This window comes from Arachis ipaensis, chromosome B05 (genome assembly GCF_000816755.2).
Source record: "Arachis ipaensis cultivar K30076 chromosome B05, Araip1.1, whole genome shotgun sequence".
NCBI lineage: Eukaryota > Viridiplantae > Streptophyta > Magnoliopsida > Fabales > Fabaceae > Arachis > Arachis ipaensis.
This window is the reverse complement of record NC_029789.2, coordinates 7,026,245-7,041,284: the sequence shown is the minus strand read 5'-3', so window position 1 is coordinate 7,041,284 and position 15,040 is coordinate 7,026,245.

The following is a 15,040-nucleotide window of genomic DNA, read 5'->3' as shown; positions in this document are numbered from 1 at the left end:
TCTAACATTTCTTATCAAATTATTTAAACCAACAAAATCATAACATGATTTCTTGTATATTATCAAATGCGGAAATGTTATTATTCCTATCAAATGAGATTGGCTAAATGTTATTTATTCCTATTTATACAATAATTGTTGTACTACAATCTTAGAATCTTTTCCAATAAAAATTTTATTACATTTAAATTAATAATTACCCCTAACAAAACCCCATTCAAATTATTATGTCTAAAGAGACTTGCGCAATGATTGTCGACATTAATTGGCCATGTGTGTGATTAAGTTAACGTGAATGCGCTGATCAATACACTACTGAATGTCCATTATATAAAAAGGACTTTCATATTCTTACCATATACTATACGATACGAGAACATGTAGTGAAGGTTAGATACATTTGAGATCTACACAAAGAGAAGAAATAGAGATTAGATAATAGAAATTAAAGTGAGAGGAAAAGAAAAGAGAGAGAGACAGAGAAGGACATGGAATGGAAGCACGCGTTGCCGGGGCTAGAAGGTGCATTCTTATGGGACCGGTGGCTGTGGGTCCATACTCCATAGCCTTTGCTGAACAAACAACTAGTGATCCAAAAGGCTGAACTTATGCTATTTTATTGGTCCCACTCTAATTACATATATATTATATTCCATGACATTGAGGAACCTATAGAAAATTATTACTATATCCAGACGGGGAACATAGCTCTAGCTACTTCCTAATAACTCATAACATCAACATGCTATGCATCGCACCACTCTTCTCACATTTTTCATATAATATATGCTTAGACTGTTGCAAAACAGTAGTCAGGAGTAAAGACATAAGTTACTGTAAATGAGGGTCCATATATATACAGGAAAAATTTTAAATGTACCGGAAATACTGATATTTCAGTTGTTTTAACAGTTGATTTTAATTAATATATATTATATATAATTTTTATAATTCAGATCAACGGTTAAAATAATTGGAACATCGATGTTTTCGATACACTTAAAACTCTTTCAATATTATAAGCATAGATATGGCTAGCAGAATATGCAGTTTTTTTTTTATTATATATTTTAAATCCTAAATTAGAAACTCTTGGATTTAAGGTATAATGCACGTCTTTAATCATCTGAAAATGTCAACGTTTTGCTATGGAATATTAAGATAATTCAAATTTTATCCCAAAATGATAAATACATATATAGTTGTCAATAATTATTTGTTAAGATTATTAATTGAAAAAACAATTATAAAAAATGTATAAAAAAAACATTCACTAACAATAATATTAATATGTGTTTTCAGTTAAACCTAAATAAATTAAGTTGGAAATTTTTTGTGTTTGTCTCATTCAAATAGGGCTCTCCAACAATGATGTTTGACTATCTTTGACCGAGCACAATGTATCACATGCACCTGTGCTATGCTAATCAACTAGATCTAAATAAGCACCATTTATAATTACTTGGCACTTGGCAGCTGGCAGCATGGTATAAGTATTTCTATCGAGTCTCGCTAGAGAGACAATGAAATACGTATACAATGGCTATAATTGGCTGTTTATTGGATCCAATATCAATAAAAAATGAAAACTAACTCATCTTTCACTCTAATTTTAAAAGTCTTATTTAGTTTTATTTTAATTATAACCATTTAATCCCTAATTCAATTTTTTTCCAATCTCTTTCTTTTTTAGCACCGACGACAACCCTCTTACCCAACCCTTGAGACCTCTCTTAACCATCCCATAGCAGTGGTGCCGAGTGACCCCCCACCTCCATCAGCGCCGACCAGACCCCTGCTGCTCACCCTCCAACGCGCGCCTCCTACGTCGCCGGTTACAGCCAGTTCGCTCGTCCCCCGCTTTCCTTCGCAGGTCTCGTGTGTGCTTCACCGGAGAGACTCATCGCTGCCGTAGTTGAACGTCGCAGAGCATGGGTCGCGGCTTGCCTCAGCGCAAATACCGAGACCATTGTGGGCACCTCTTGCTTCCTACATCGTTCGTCTTGTGTCATCCCCTTGAAGCCGTGAAAATCGAACGGGTAGAACTCGTTGCTGTTACGGCGGCCAAACCCATTCCGTGGTCGATGAGTTATTGGAGGTTAGTGGGTTGATTTGTTGCTGTGATGATATCTGTTTCTCTTGCTACTAGCTGTACATGCACTGAATCTAGCTGAGGTGTTTGATTGTTCATAGTGAAGAACTCTGCAATGTCATTGTGTTGGAACTTGTAGAATAGATTGTTATTATAGATGGTTGCAATGAATTTAGCATGTTCCTGGATGTTTGGTTTCTATTGAAATTATTCAGTTGTTTTTGCTTTAGATATGAGTATCATAACTGCATACCCATATTATAATTCTATGTTTTCAATAATGTTAGGCACTGAACTTGAACCCCAACAACAATTTGACACATCCAACAAGTTAATTAAATCCTTAAAACAACATAATTTCACTCCTGATTTGGTGAATGGCGGAAAAGCTTTACCTGATGAAGAGACTCTACTTTTGGCTTCATGTAACTATTAAACTAACACTAAATGGGGTCAAGAGGTAATAAAGATTAAGAATATCTATGTTTTTTTCCATTAACACAGTGCCTTTCAGTGTGCTTATTCTTTATTGCAGATTGGATTCTTGTATGGTACTGTATGTGAAGATGTTCACACTGGATTCATGCTGAATTGTAATGGTTGAAATTCAGTTTTTTGTGATCCAGCTAAGCCACAGTTCCTTCGAAACAGTACAACTAACCTAAATGAATTGCTAATTCAAGGAACAAGATGGGGTTCTGGTCTGCTTGACATTGGTTAAAGCAGGTTCTGGCCTCTTATATATGGATTTTAATCAAGAATGTAATAATTGAATAAAAGTTCTTAATTTATTATATGTTTATTATCAACTAACGTGGATGTTCATTTTACTATGTATGTAGATGGTTTGTTTATTCGAAAAGTCGATGTTTATTTTATTTATAATAATGATCTTTTGCCTGATTTGTTGAATTCTGCATGTACATGTTCCACTAGTTTCTTTTGTTAAGTGGTTTCAGAGTAATGGAGAAAAATTGGATTAGACTTAGTTTATGTTTTCTTAAATTGAAGTTGGGTTTGAGTTAGGCTATTTAAACATGGTGCACGGATGAAAGTTTGGTTAATTTGTTAGATGTTTATTATCAACTAAAGTGGATGTTCATTTTACTATGTATGCATATGTTCATTTATTTTATGTTGAAATTGAATTTCACTCTGTTTTGTTGGTTGTAGTAAAAGTAATTATTTAGTTAATCACTTAGTTATGCTTTTTCTAAGTTAAGATTTTTTTCATAGATTGTTGATTATTTTCTAAAACTTAGTGTTAATGAATTCTTGTTACACACTAGTAATTGATATGCCTAAAAATTGAGCTGTGTTCCTATTTTTCAGTGCACATCGACTATTGCACGGGTTATAAAATTGAAGAGCAAGGAAGAATAAGAAGGATCACAGGTACAATCTCTAGCATCCAAAAAGGTTGGAGAAAGATTACAAGTAGAGAGCTTTTGACAAGCTTCCTTAAGTTAGCTTTGAAGAGCTTAATACTGTCATCATGATGCAGCATTTCTTGAAGATTCTTCTTATGTTAACAAACTTTTAAATATTGATGACTAACTGTTGAGTTTCTAGTATTTCTCTAAACTATAAATTATATATCTCGTGTAAATGTTATATAATAAAAAAATCTTTTAATTTCAAATTAAGACTTTATTTGTTTTATATTTAATATCAATGTTTACAAGAATTGTATTTTAATCTATAATTCTCAAACCATAAAACAGAAGAAACACGAGGAGAATTCGGATGCAAAAACCAGAAAATTAAGTAAAGGACAAATGGTATACTCAAAATAAACATCCACTCTAAATTGAAAGAAACAATTCACATACACAGTAAAATGAGCATCCGCATTAATTGATAAGAAACAACAAAGCAATTGACCAAAAATACCACTCGTGCATAATGTTTAAGTGGCATAACTAAAACCCAGCTTGAATTCAATCAAATTAAACTATATCTAATTCAACCCATATAATAAAAGAACTTGCATGGCATGTGCAAACAAAATGCAGAAAATCAAGTAAAGGACAAATAATATACCGAAAATAACCATCTACTTTAGAATGGAAAGAACCATATGCAATTATAGTAAAATAAACATCCGACTTTGTTTAAATGGCTAAAGAAAAATACAATCTAGTATTTGTTTTACAAATCTAAATGTCACATAACCCTGTTATAACTTAATCACTTATATCTAACTGCAACAACTCCAAGCATACTTGAACTCAGTGAATGGTACACTAAATCCAATTCTACAATATGACTAAGTTCTGTCTTATCAGTTTCTAGCTCAGTCACGTCCGTCACGTCCGTCACGTCCATGACATGCAATCGAACACAAACAAAAAACCAACCAAAGGAATTAAGTGACGTATGGTACTACGACATAAATATCAACAATATAAACCACAAAAAAATGACTAACTTAAACAGGATTAAGCGTGTTAGTAAAATTTTACTTTATAATAGACACCATGTTCCCAATATTTTTTTAACAAATTCTTCTAATCAGGCAAAATTATATTAAAATTCAATCCAAATCAAATAAACATCCAAATTAGAATGAAAATAACTATCGACCTACCTAGTAAAATGAACATCCGACCTATATTAAAACTACTTCACTGAGAGTGCATCAAAATTAAATTCTAGAACATATATCTATGCTTTCCTTAATGAAAAAGAACCATTGGAGCTCCAAGCCATAGAAACAAAAACAGAAAATGGATATATATAAAACACTATTCTCTCTAGAATATACATTCTTTGTGGCCTGTAACTTACATTTTCTGCATTTTATTTACGTCAATTTAGTAAGAATATAGTATAAGATCTTATCTATGAGTTAAGACTTATCTAGAGACTATAACTCAAACAAACTATCATAAAATAGAATTCTAAATAGAGAAAACTAGAAAAGAAGTATTTGTACTACCTTTCCAAGAGTGAAAGCAAGGGAGTTAAAAAATCTCTTGAATAACTTTGAACTATGAACCGTTATTCTATTCTACAATATAATAAAAAGATATAAATCTAACATGATAGAATTCATACCTTAGGATTGCAAAGGGAACGCCTTAAGTTAGAAAAACAACCATCACAAACTACGGTGAGAGGAGCCTTTGCTATAAGCTCTTCTTCACTCTTAGTTTTGAAGTGAACTCTTTTGATAATTCCATTTTTTTCTAATAGAGATGTGACAGTTACTTGTTCTAACTTTACACTGCATAAAATACTCGTACAAAAGTAAGATCATATGAACTTCATGTCTTCATGTATAGCTATTTATTCAAGAATCAAATTGTGAACTTGGTGAGAAAATTGTACTTTGGAAGAGAAGAAACCTTCGCTAACATTCTTTGGATGAAAAGGCCATTGTGAAAGCTTTTACCGGAAATATTAGAACTAAACTTTTCCAAGGGATAATAAGAGAGCTTGGTATTTTTTCCATCTTTGTAAAGGGCATATCCAAAGACCTGTTGTGCATCAATTTCATCCACACAATCTGCAACAACTCATAACATTCATTCTATTAAGAGCCTTAAATTTGATGAGCAGAGTTAGAGGAATGTGTTCATACCTAAGATTGAAATTCTTCAATAATTTCTCACAAAAAAACCCTTGTCATCCATCGAGAACTTAACATTGAATAGATTGTATCTACTTAAAATTCAATCCAATTAACTAAACATCTACCTAAAAATGAAAATAAGCATCCGTATACCTAGTAAAATGAACATCCAACAATAATGAATCGTTCTCATTCTATTGTAGCTAATTTTCAACCATTGAATTTGGTTAATTTGATATATTCCATAGTTGCTATTGGCTAGTGTAGTTTAGCTCAATGAAAGAATATGGTAGTCAAAAATATTTTTCTGATGATAGCACTGGTTTAGAACAGAAGGCAAGAACTTTATCATTAGGTGATATAACTATACAAGAATTGCGATAAAAATCTCAACCGACCATATTTTTATGTAAAACATCAATTCCTGTCCAGTTTGTAATAATTATTTTAATGATTAGTTAATCACTTCATTAATGAATATTCATCCACAAAATAAGCAAACAATCATGATTCGATACATGTTGAAAACCAAGAGGACCCAAAGACCTTGGCTCTTCTTCAATATCATCTCAAAAGCTTTGGTCTTCTGAAAGTTATAAAATAATAATTTCTATAAATTTCATCCATGAAAAAAATTTTCAATGAGTAAATTAAACATCCAATCTCATGAGAAAGAAACTCTAAAACATAGAAAAAATAAAATATTTTAGACTAAAACAATAAAGAAAGACGTTTATTATTCCACAAAATTCTCATGATTTTTTGCGATTTTCCAGAAAAGAAAGAGATAAAGGAAGAAGAAAGAAAGAGACTTCAACATTATTGTGTTTGGGATAAAACAAAAAATGAGCAACAGGACAACAAGCCACAATAAAATTGAGGAAAAAAATATGGCGAATAAAAGATTTATTTTAACGGTTTAAATAGTAATAATTTTGTTCTCTATTCATGGTCAAATTCATATTCATGTTTAGGCAGAAACAAGAACTTATTTGTTGCAAATACAATAATGATAAAAAATTAAAAATAATATACAAAAAGATAGATAGATATAGAAACTTATAGAGCCATTAGTAAGAGAATTGTGATCAGTTGGTCCTTGAGTTTCCATGACTAATCAGAATAATGATAAAAAAAAACCCACAAAATATTCATCAAACTTTTATTCAAATTTGGAAAATTAATGACACTAGAAACATACAAATTGAAACAGCACTGCAGAGAAGTAATTATCGTATTGGTGGGAATCAGTCGCGGAGAGCAGAATCGCAACAAGCCCGGTGGTGAGCAGGGGGGAGGCTGTCAGGCAGCAAACGGTGGCGAGCTTCAACGGCCACGCTAACGATGGTTGGGGTCGCTGTATCATGGTGGAGGGAGACATGAGGGAGGACGCGTCCGCTGGGGCGCGATTGGGGAGGGCGACGCGAGGGAAGCTTGGTGCGGTGGATGATAGCAGCATGAGGGAGGAAGAGGGGACACCGGTGCTGAAAGGAAAGAAGAAGAAGAACGATGCTGAGAGAAAATTAGAATTAGGGCTACCGTTTGTGTTGAGGTCATTGAGGAGAATCCTAATTTTATTCAAATTTTAAATACGAAACAATTAATTAATTACCTATAATTTAATTATAATTTCAATTAAATCCCCATTGTATACATTGTACAATAAAGATATTGGCTTCTCATACTTTTTCATTTCTATTTCACTTAAGTGTTGTGTGGGGAATTGACAATTGGATGAGCTCACTTATTACTAGCCATGCATCCTATCCAATAATTAATAATTTAATAAATGAGATATGAGTTAATGTAATATTCTTATCCTTGTGAATACNNNTTTAATTTACGACACTAAAAATAAATTGCACATGTATTTATATTTGTATATATAACAATCTCTCAGAGTTTAACTTAATTAAGGTCAATATTACAATGTTAAAGACTTTTTTTTCGTATATGATAAAGGAGTTAAATATCAAAGTAGTCCCTGAGATTCACAAAATGCACTAATTTGATCCCTGACTTTTCAATTGCACTATTTACGTCCTCGACTTTGAAAAAAATGCACCTAGTTAGTCCCTTCCCCTTTTTCCGTCGAAACTTCTTCCCGGCGGCAGTGATGTGGCAATTTTTTGCCATACTGGAGTGTCCAATGGTTACATGACGTGGCCATGGAAAGTTTGAAACCCAATGTGGTCCCTGAGTCCCTTTTTAAACCTAACTGCTGATGGAGTAGCATTCCCTGTTTGTTTTATTCGTCGTTGCTGTGCTGGGTAAAAGGATGGTTGGACGTGCAAATGAGGGAGACAGGAGTTCTATTCGATCGACGACAAGGACGCCTAGTCGCAGCAGAGCCTCACGAGTGCCAGAGCGCTGTGGGTGTGGGAAACGCCCTGTGCTCCGATGGTCTGGAACGGATACCCACCCAGACAAGCTGTTCTTCGGATGTCCGAATTACGTGAGTTTGTCTGTAAGAGATGTTGTTTCTGTTTTTTAATGTCAACTCCTAAATTCCTAAATATACTGCTCACAGTGTAATGAAAAACGGTGATGTGGATTTTTTCGATGGCAGACGTTGTAGAAGATGATAATGGCAATTTTGAAGAAGCTGCACCATATAACAATGAAGAAATGAGCGTGAATCTTGCATTGAGGATTGGCAATTTGGAGGCTGAATTAAGGAGCCAGAAATATGTAACACAAATATTAGGATTGTTGGTTTTTTTCTTGTTAGTTGTTGTACTAGTTGTGATTGTAAAAATGTAACAACTGTGTATTGTTTATGAATGAATGGGCACTTTTTGGATTATTTGTGTGGTCTGTGTATATAGTTTACAAAGATAATAACGAAATTGAATAAATAGAACAGAACAAGTAAGTTGATAAAACCATATTTTGATTATAATTAACATATTGTCAAACACTGTCAATGGAGTAGCTCCTGATAAACACCATAATACAACACCAAAAAGGAATACAATAAGAGCTCCAAGTTTAAAGGTTTATAACTACCAAAAGTAAAAGTTAACCATACAGCCTGGTTATGTGCTACTGCTGAATGAAAATAACAAAAATAAAGAAACAACTAGTGCCCAAATTCCATATGTAATCAATCAGACTTCAGCAGCCAGAACATCCAACTACTTAGTGTTTTTCTTTCTTGGTGGTTTGAACCCTGGAGTTGGAACAAACTTCAAAAAGTTTGCTAACCTAAAAGATGTTGCTGCACTTGCTCCTTGCATGGGATCAACAGAAGCAGTTACTGGTGGTGGTGAGTTCCTCCTTTTGGTTTGTAATTTATCTGGCCTTTTTGTTGGTGGTGGTGGTGCTGGGGCCTGAGGAAAGTTAGGAAACTTGTGTGAAAAAAGAGCAGTTAAAAAAATGTCAAAAAACATTATATACCAAATATTTACCTCATCTTGTGTTCCACCATAATTTGGTTGGGATAAGTCAATCTCAGTAGCAGGTGCTGGTGGTGGAAAGTTGTCTATAACCTCCACTTGAGCATGATTCTGGACAGCTACACCAGGAGGAGCATCAACTACTTGTGGTGCTATATTGGTGGTGTTGCTTGCTTCAGCTACAGGTGTACTCCCAGTTTGAGTAGATTTGGACTTGGCTGCCGCAATAGCAGCTGCTGCAGCTGCAAGCGCAGCAGCAAGCTCATCAACTCTTTTTTTTTACATCCCCTCTTAGTGTGGCCCTTTACTCTACAATATGTGCATGTGAACGGCTTCAGCTGTCTCTTTAGAGTAACGATTTGCTTAGGTTTCTTGTTTCCACTAGTACCCTCATCAGCATCCTTTCGTCTTTTGGTTGTCAGTTTTCCAGGTTTACGTTTAATGTTAGGAGCTTGGGGCTGATTGTAGACTGATTTTTTCTATAGGGATTGGCCTGAGAGAGGATTGATGTGATATTCATATGTCTTCTTGTATGAGTCCATGGTGACCAAGGGATGACAGAAATCTTCGGGTCTCTTGTTCACCCGTGCAAGAGCAGCACAAGCATGAACACAAGGAATGCCTATAGTAAATAAACCAAGAAATGATCAACTCCACACCAGCCAATATAATTAATGAAGTAATGCCATTTATAATGAAGAAGATAATAAATTTGGTGTAAAGGCTAATAATATCACCTGTCAACATCCAGAACTGGCAGGTGCAAAGTCTCTTGCCTAAATCAACAATCATGTTAGTTGGGTGTCCATGGACCTCAAATTTTTCATATTCTTCATCTCAAGTCCATATAGGAACCTAATTCTTTGATTCTTTACGAACCTTTTCCAATCGGCTCTGAATAATAGGAGGTAGTTTCCCCACATGGTTGTTCAACTTTACTTTATTCTTTGCAATCGATCGCATAGCAAACATCCTTACCTCTTCAAGCAATGTGATGATTGGCTTGCTCCTAGCCACTTTGATGCGTGCATTGAAGACCTCACATGCATTGTTGCAAATATTATCCAGCTTTGGCCGATGGCTAAATTGAGACTTTGTCCATAAATGCCTTGACCACTTGTTCAGGTATGTCCATACCTCCTCACTGACCCTCTTTATTTTGTCCATGTTATCAATAAAGTCTTAAAATGTGGTTGACCTAGCAGCATCCCAGAGGAGTCTCCTCAACTCAAGATCTTTTCACTGTTTGTTGAAATTTTGCCATAGGTGCCATACACAGAAATGATGATGGACCTGTGGCATGACCTCTTCTACAGCAGAAATCAATCCCTACTTATGAGAAACACATGTAGCAGAAACCAAACTACTTAAGTAGGACAACCACTTCCACATATTTATGCAAATTTCAAGCAATATATGTTAAATAGAGAATCATATAGTTTATAAAGTTCAAGTAGGATCAACTAGTATGAAATATTCACACAATCACACGTTATCCAAAAATCAACCAACTACTTATAATAGGTTGAACCAAGCTCATACAATATCATATAATCCAGAAAATGAAGACTTTAACGAATGTGTAACTACTTGAATAACACAACAAGTTATAGGTAGGAGTTGGTTACCTTCTGCATGTCAGAAATGAAACATCATCCGTTAGTCTTATAGTCTCCTAAATCATCATGGAGTAGCTCAAGAAACCACTTCCAGTTCTCCTTGTTTTCAACATTGACTATAGCCCAAGCAATCACATATATGTGATGATTTGCATCTTGGGCTACAGCTGATAATATCTGGCCTCTAATCTGTGTCTTCAGAAATGCACCATCGAGTCCAATTAATGGCCGGCACCCTGATCTGAACCCGTTCTTGCAACCACTCAAGCAAACGTACATTTTCTCAAACATGACTTGTCCATCAGGCAATGGAATCACCCCAATCTTCATAGTAGATCCGGGATTGGTTTTCAGAAGCGTTTTAGCATAATCCCTTAACAAGGCATACTGTGCCTTCTCATCGCCATAAACAACATTCCTTGCATCAGCCAAGGCTCTAGCTATTGAATTTCTATGCAGAATCAGATCACATTTTGACCTAAAATACACTGCAGCCTCACATTGCTTGAAATTAGGATACTTTCTAACCTTTTTAACCAACTTACCAGCTAACCATGCTCTGTTTGCAGCCCTATTAGAATTTTTTTCTTGGACATATATGATAATCATAAAATGTCTTGATTTGCCAGCAACAGTTCTCGTGATCTCTTGAAGCATACACAACCCATGAGCACTCTTCCACTTGGCAAACTGCCCTACACCTGATATTATCATTCTTTACGAACTTAATCCCCCTACCCTCCTGTATGGTAAACTCTTGCACAGCATCCCTAAATTCTTGTTTGGTATTGAACTTCATGCCCACTTGAAGTCTCAGCTCACCAAACCTCTGGCCCCCTTGGAAGATGGGAAATTCATCTGAATCTCCATTAGGTTCCAGCTCATCCTCAGAGTTAGGAGGAGTTTTCATCTCCTCCGAGTGCCATGAGTTGGCTCCATCAGATTCTGCACCAGGGTCGAGAGCTTCATACCAAATTCCTTTCGTTGGAGTTCCTATAAAACCTAGGTCCACCTCTACATCTGATAAATCCTCAACAATTGCATCATCAACTTGTATAATATTATCTTTTCCTATACTCTCATTCCCTTTAGCCATGCCTGAATTCTTTTGAACCTTTTTTACCTCTTTCCTAATTGGTTTCGAATTTCTTGCAACCAATTCTTCATCATTGCTAGAGTTGGCCTCTTGCACTGGGACATAAGATGTATCCTCTGAGCTGCCATCATCACTTGTTGATTCATTTATAGTTAAATCCACATGAAGAGTTTGCTTGTCTTTGCTAGTACTCCATCCCTTTACCTGAGATCTTGGAATTCTTTTAGGTGGGTTAAATTTGGGTTTGGGTTTAGAAGTAAACTTGGACTTGGGCTTTGATTGAATTTTGTTGGGCTTCAGATGGTGCTTGGGCTTCAGAGTTGGCTTCTGATTATGTTTCACAATGGGAGCTGGGTTGGGTTTTATACTGGATTTTGGGTTGGGTCTATAATTGGGTTTGGTGTTATTAGGTTCGTCCATGGGGTTGGGCTCTTCACTGGTAGGATTTATAGTGAGAGGGTCAGCAGCAGGATGGTCTGGGGTTGGAGTTGCAGTAGAAGGAATTGGGTTTGCAGTTGATTGGTTTGGAATTGGGTTTGTAGTTAATTTGTCGTCTGAGGTTTGATTTAAGCTATCCATAGGTGTTTTCTTGTTAGTCTGTAAGTCATCATGGCAAACCTCTTGTGCTTCATAATCAAGTAACATCACAGCCCCTTTCCCCTCCATCAGTTCAGGTGTGGAAACTCCATGTTCAAAGTAAACATCAACTACTCCATCATTCCTCTCTGCATGGAAGCACATCTCCCTTAGTTCATCATCACTAGTCAGAGCTCTCAGTCCAACCTCCAAGCTCCTGCCGGAAACCAGTCACCAGCACTCAACTACCTTGTCATACCGCAGCTCCTTGAAATAGTTTCTCATGAAAAAAACATCAAGGGTATCTTCATCTAAATCTCCTAAGAAACTTTGGTAGAACATGATATCCAACAATTTTTCATCATCATTCTTCTTAAATGTCCCACCATGGTAGAACATGATATCCAACAATTTTTTCATATACACTGAAAAACAGGTATAACAATTTATCTAATGTATGCTACTGATAATATAATCAAGAAACCACAGTAGAAAATAATCTAATATTGTTTAAAAATAGATACTTCATCACATTACCATTATAGAAACACCCTCATTCCCTTTGTGAAAACAGAGCATTCACAAAATCCAAACCCACACCACCCAGTGCAAGAAACCCTACCTAATAATATAGCATTCAATAATTTTTCATCAACTAACACAAAATTTCCAACTCAAACTCACAACAATGGATACCTTAATACTATAAAAAAATAAATAAATAAATATTTTATTCATTGCATGCCTACCTCTATGTCAGGGGGCTTCACGAGGAAGCTTTGCTCCTTCCTTCCCCGATTTTGAATGACCGATGAGCAGGTTTCGACCCTCTCCAATTTGCATCACCACAAAAAATCTCAGCAGGATTAGCGAACCACGGGGTATGGAGCTTTCAGTTCGAACGAGATGAAAAAGATGAAGTGGCGAAGTGATCTCTTTGAATATGGGGATTTTAACTTTTGGTAACTCTTCCTTCTTGAAGCGGCGTCGTTTTTATTTTTTAGCGCCAAATCCTAATACGACGCCGTTTTTCATAGTCCAGCGTGGCAAAAAAATTGCCACATCACTGCCGCCGGGAAGGAGTTTCAACGGAAAAGGGTGAAGGGACTAACTATGTGTATTTTTTCCAAAGTCGAGGACATAAATAGTGCAATTGGGAAGTTAGGGACCAAATCAATGCATTTTGTGAATCTCAGGAATTACTTTGGTGTTTAACTCTATGATAAAGAGATATGGAGTACTTTTTTTTTACGATACGTGTTTATTTTGTCTACACACGCGCAGACACTATTCCAAGTTTAAAGTTGTGGGCGCAGAAGAAGATGCAGGTTGTGTCGGCACAACTTTAAATTAAATATGTTAGATTAACATATGATTAATGATATTGATTAAATTATTAGATGTTTTTAGAGTATATGTAGATTATCTTTCCTTTGGCATGAAAAATTTATATTTCATGCTGTTCGATTAATTAGGAGAGTTAAGCCCTACTTTAGTCCTTGAGATTAGTAAGTTGCACTGATTTAGTAACTGACTTTTATTTCAATTGATACAATTTGGTCCCTTAGATTCAAAAAAGTACACCAATGTAGTTCCTGTGTATTTTTCGTCGTCGAAATTCAACGCCGTTAGTGACGTAACTCAAGCCTTGCCATGTTGAACATATTAAAACGACGTCGTGTTAGGGCTTAAACAATACTAAAACGTTAGACCTCTCCCTTTTGAACAATACTAATTGTTCAAACCCTCAAACGACGCCGTTTAGTGTATTTTTTAGTGCCAAAGTGCTTACGACATCGTTTTAATATGTCCAGCTATAACGTGGAAAGGCTTGAGTTACATCACTAACAGCGTTGAGTTCTGACAACGAAAAATATACGAGAGACTAAATTGGTACACTTTTTTAATTTGGGGATCAAATTGTAACGATTAGAAAGCCAGAAACTAAATCAGTGTAACTTGTCAATCTCAAAAATCAAAGTGGAATTAACTCTTAATTAGGATAATGGACATCCTTGTTTTTGAGATCTAGTATTTTTGTTTTTGCATAAACAACATAATTATTTATTTTTGAAAAAAGTGTGATTCCTGGTGTTTTTTATTTTTGTTTTATGCAAATAAGTTTTATTTTTATGATGTATTAATGTGTGTTTTTGTACAATATATATAAAAATATATAAAAATTTTTATTAAAAAAATTTAAATAAATAATTATCATTATAAATATTTTACAAAATTATAAACTAATTTGAATTGGTTGAGTTTATTCATTTAAGTGAGTATTAAGAATTTGAATTTCGTATTGTATATGTAGCATCTCATTGGCTAACAGTATACTCTTAATAAATGGAGTTTCAATCAATGGTGGTCTACCGAGATAAAAACGGAAATGTTTGGTAACAAAAAAAATTAACCAAAAACAGTCATAACTTGCCTTATTTTTCATTAATTGTTGCAATAATTAATTAATACTAAATAAGGCAAGTTCTGCCTTTTTTTTTGTCTACCTAGCATTACCCAGATAAAAATACTATGAAAAAAATAGTATTTATCTTTAAAGTAGAATAATTTCGCATTTGTAGCAATACTTATGAAGATTTATCTTTGTTAAAATTTATTCATAATAATTTTATTTATTGATATAATATTAATTCTTAAAGTTAAAATAATATAGTTAATGTT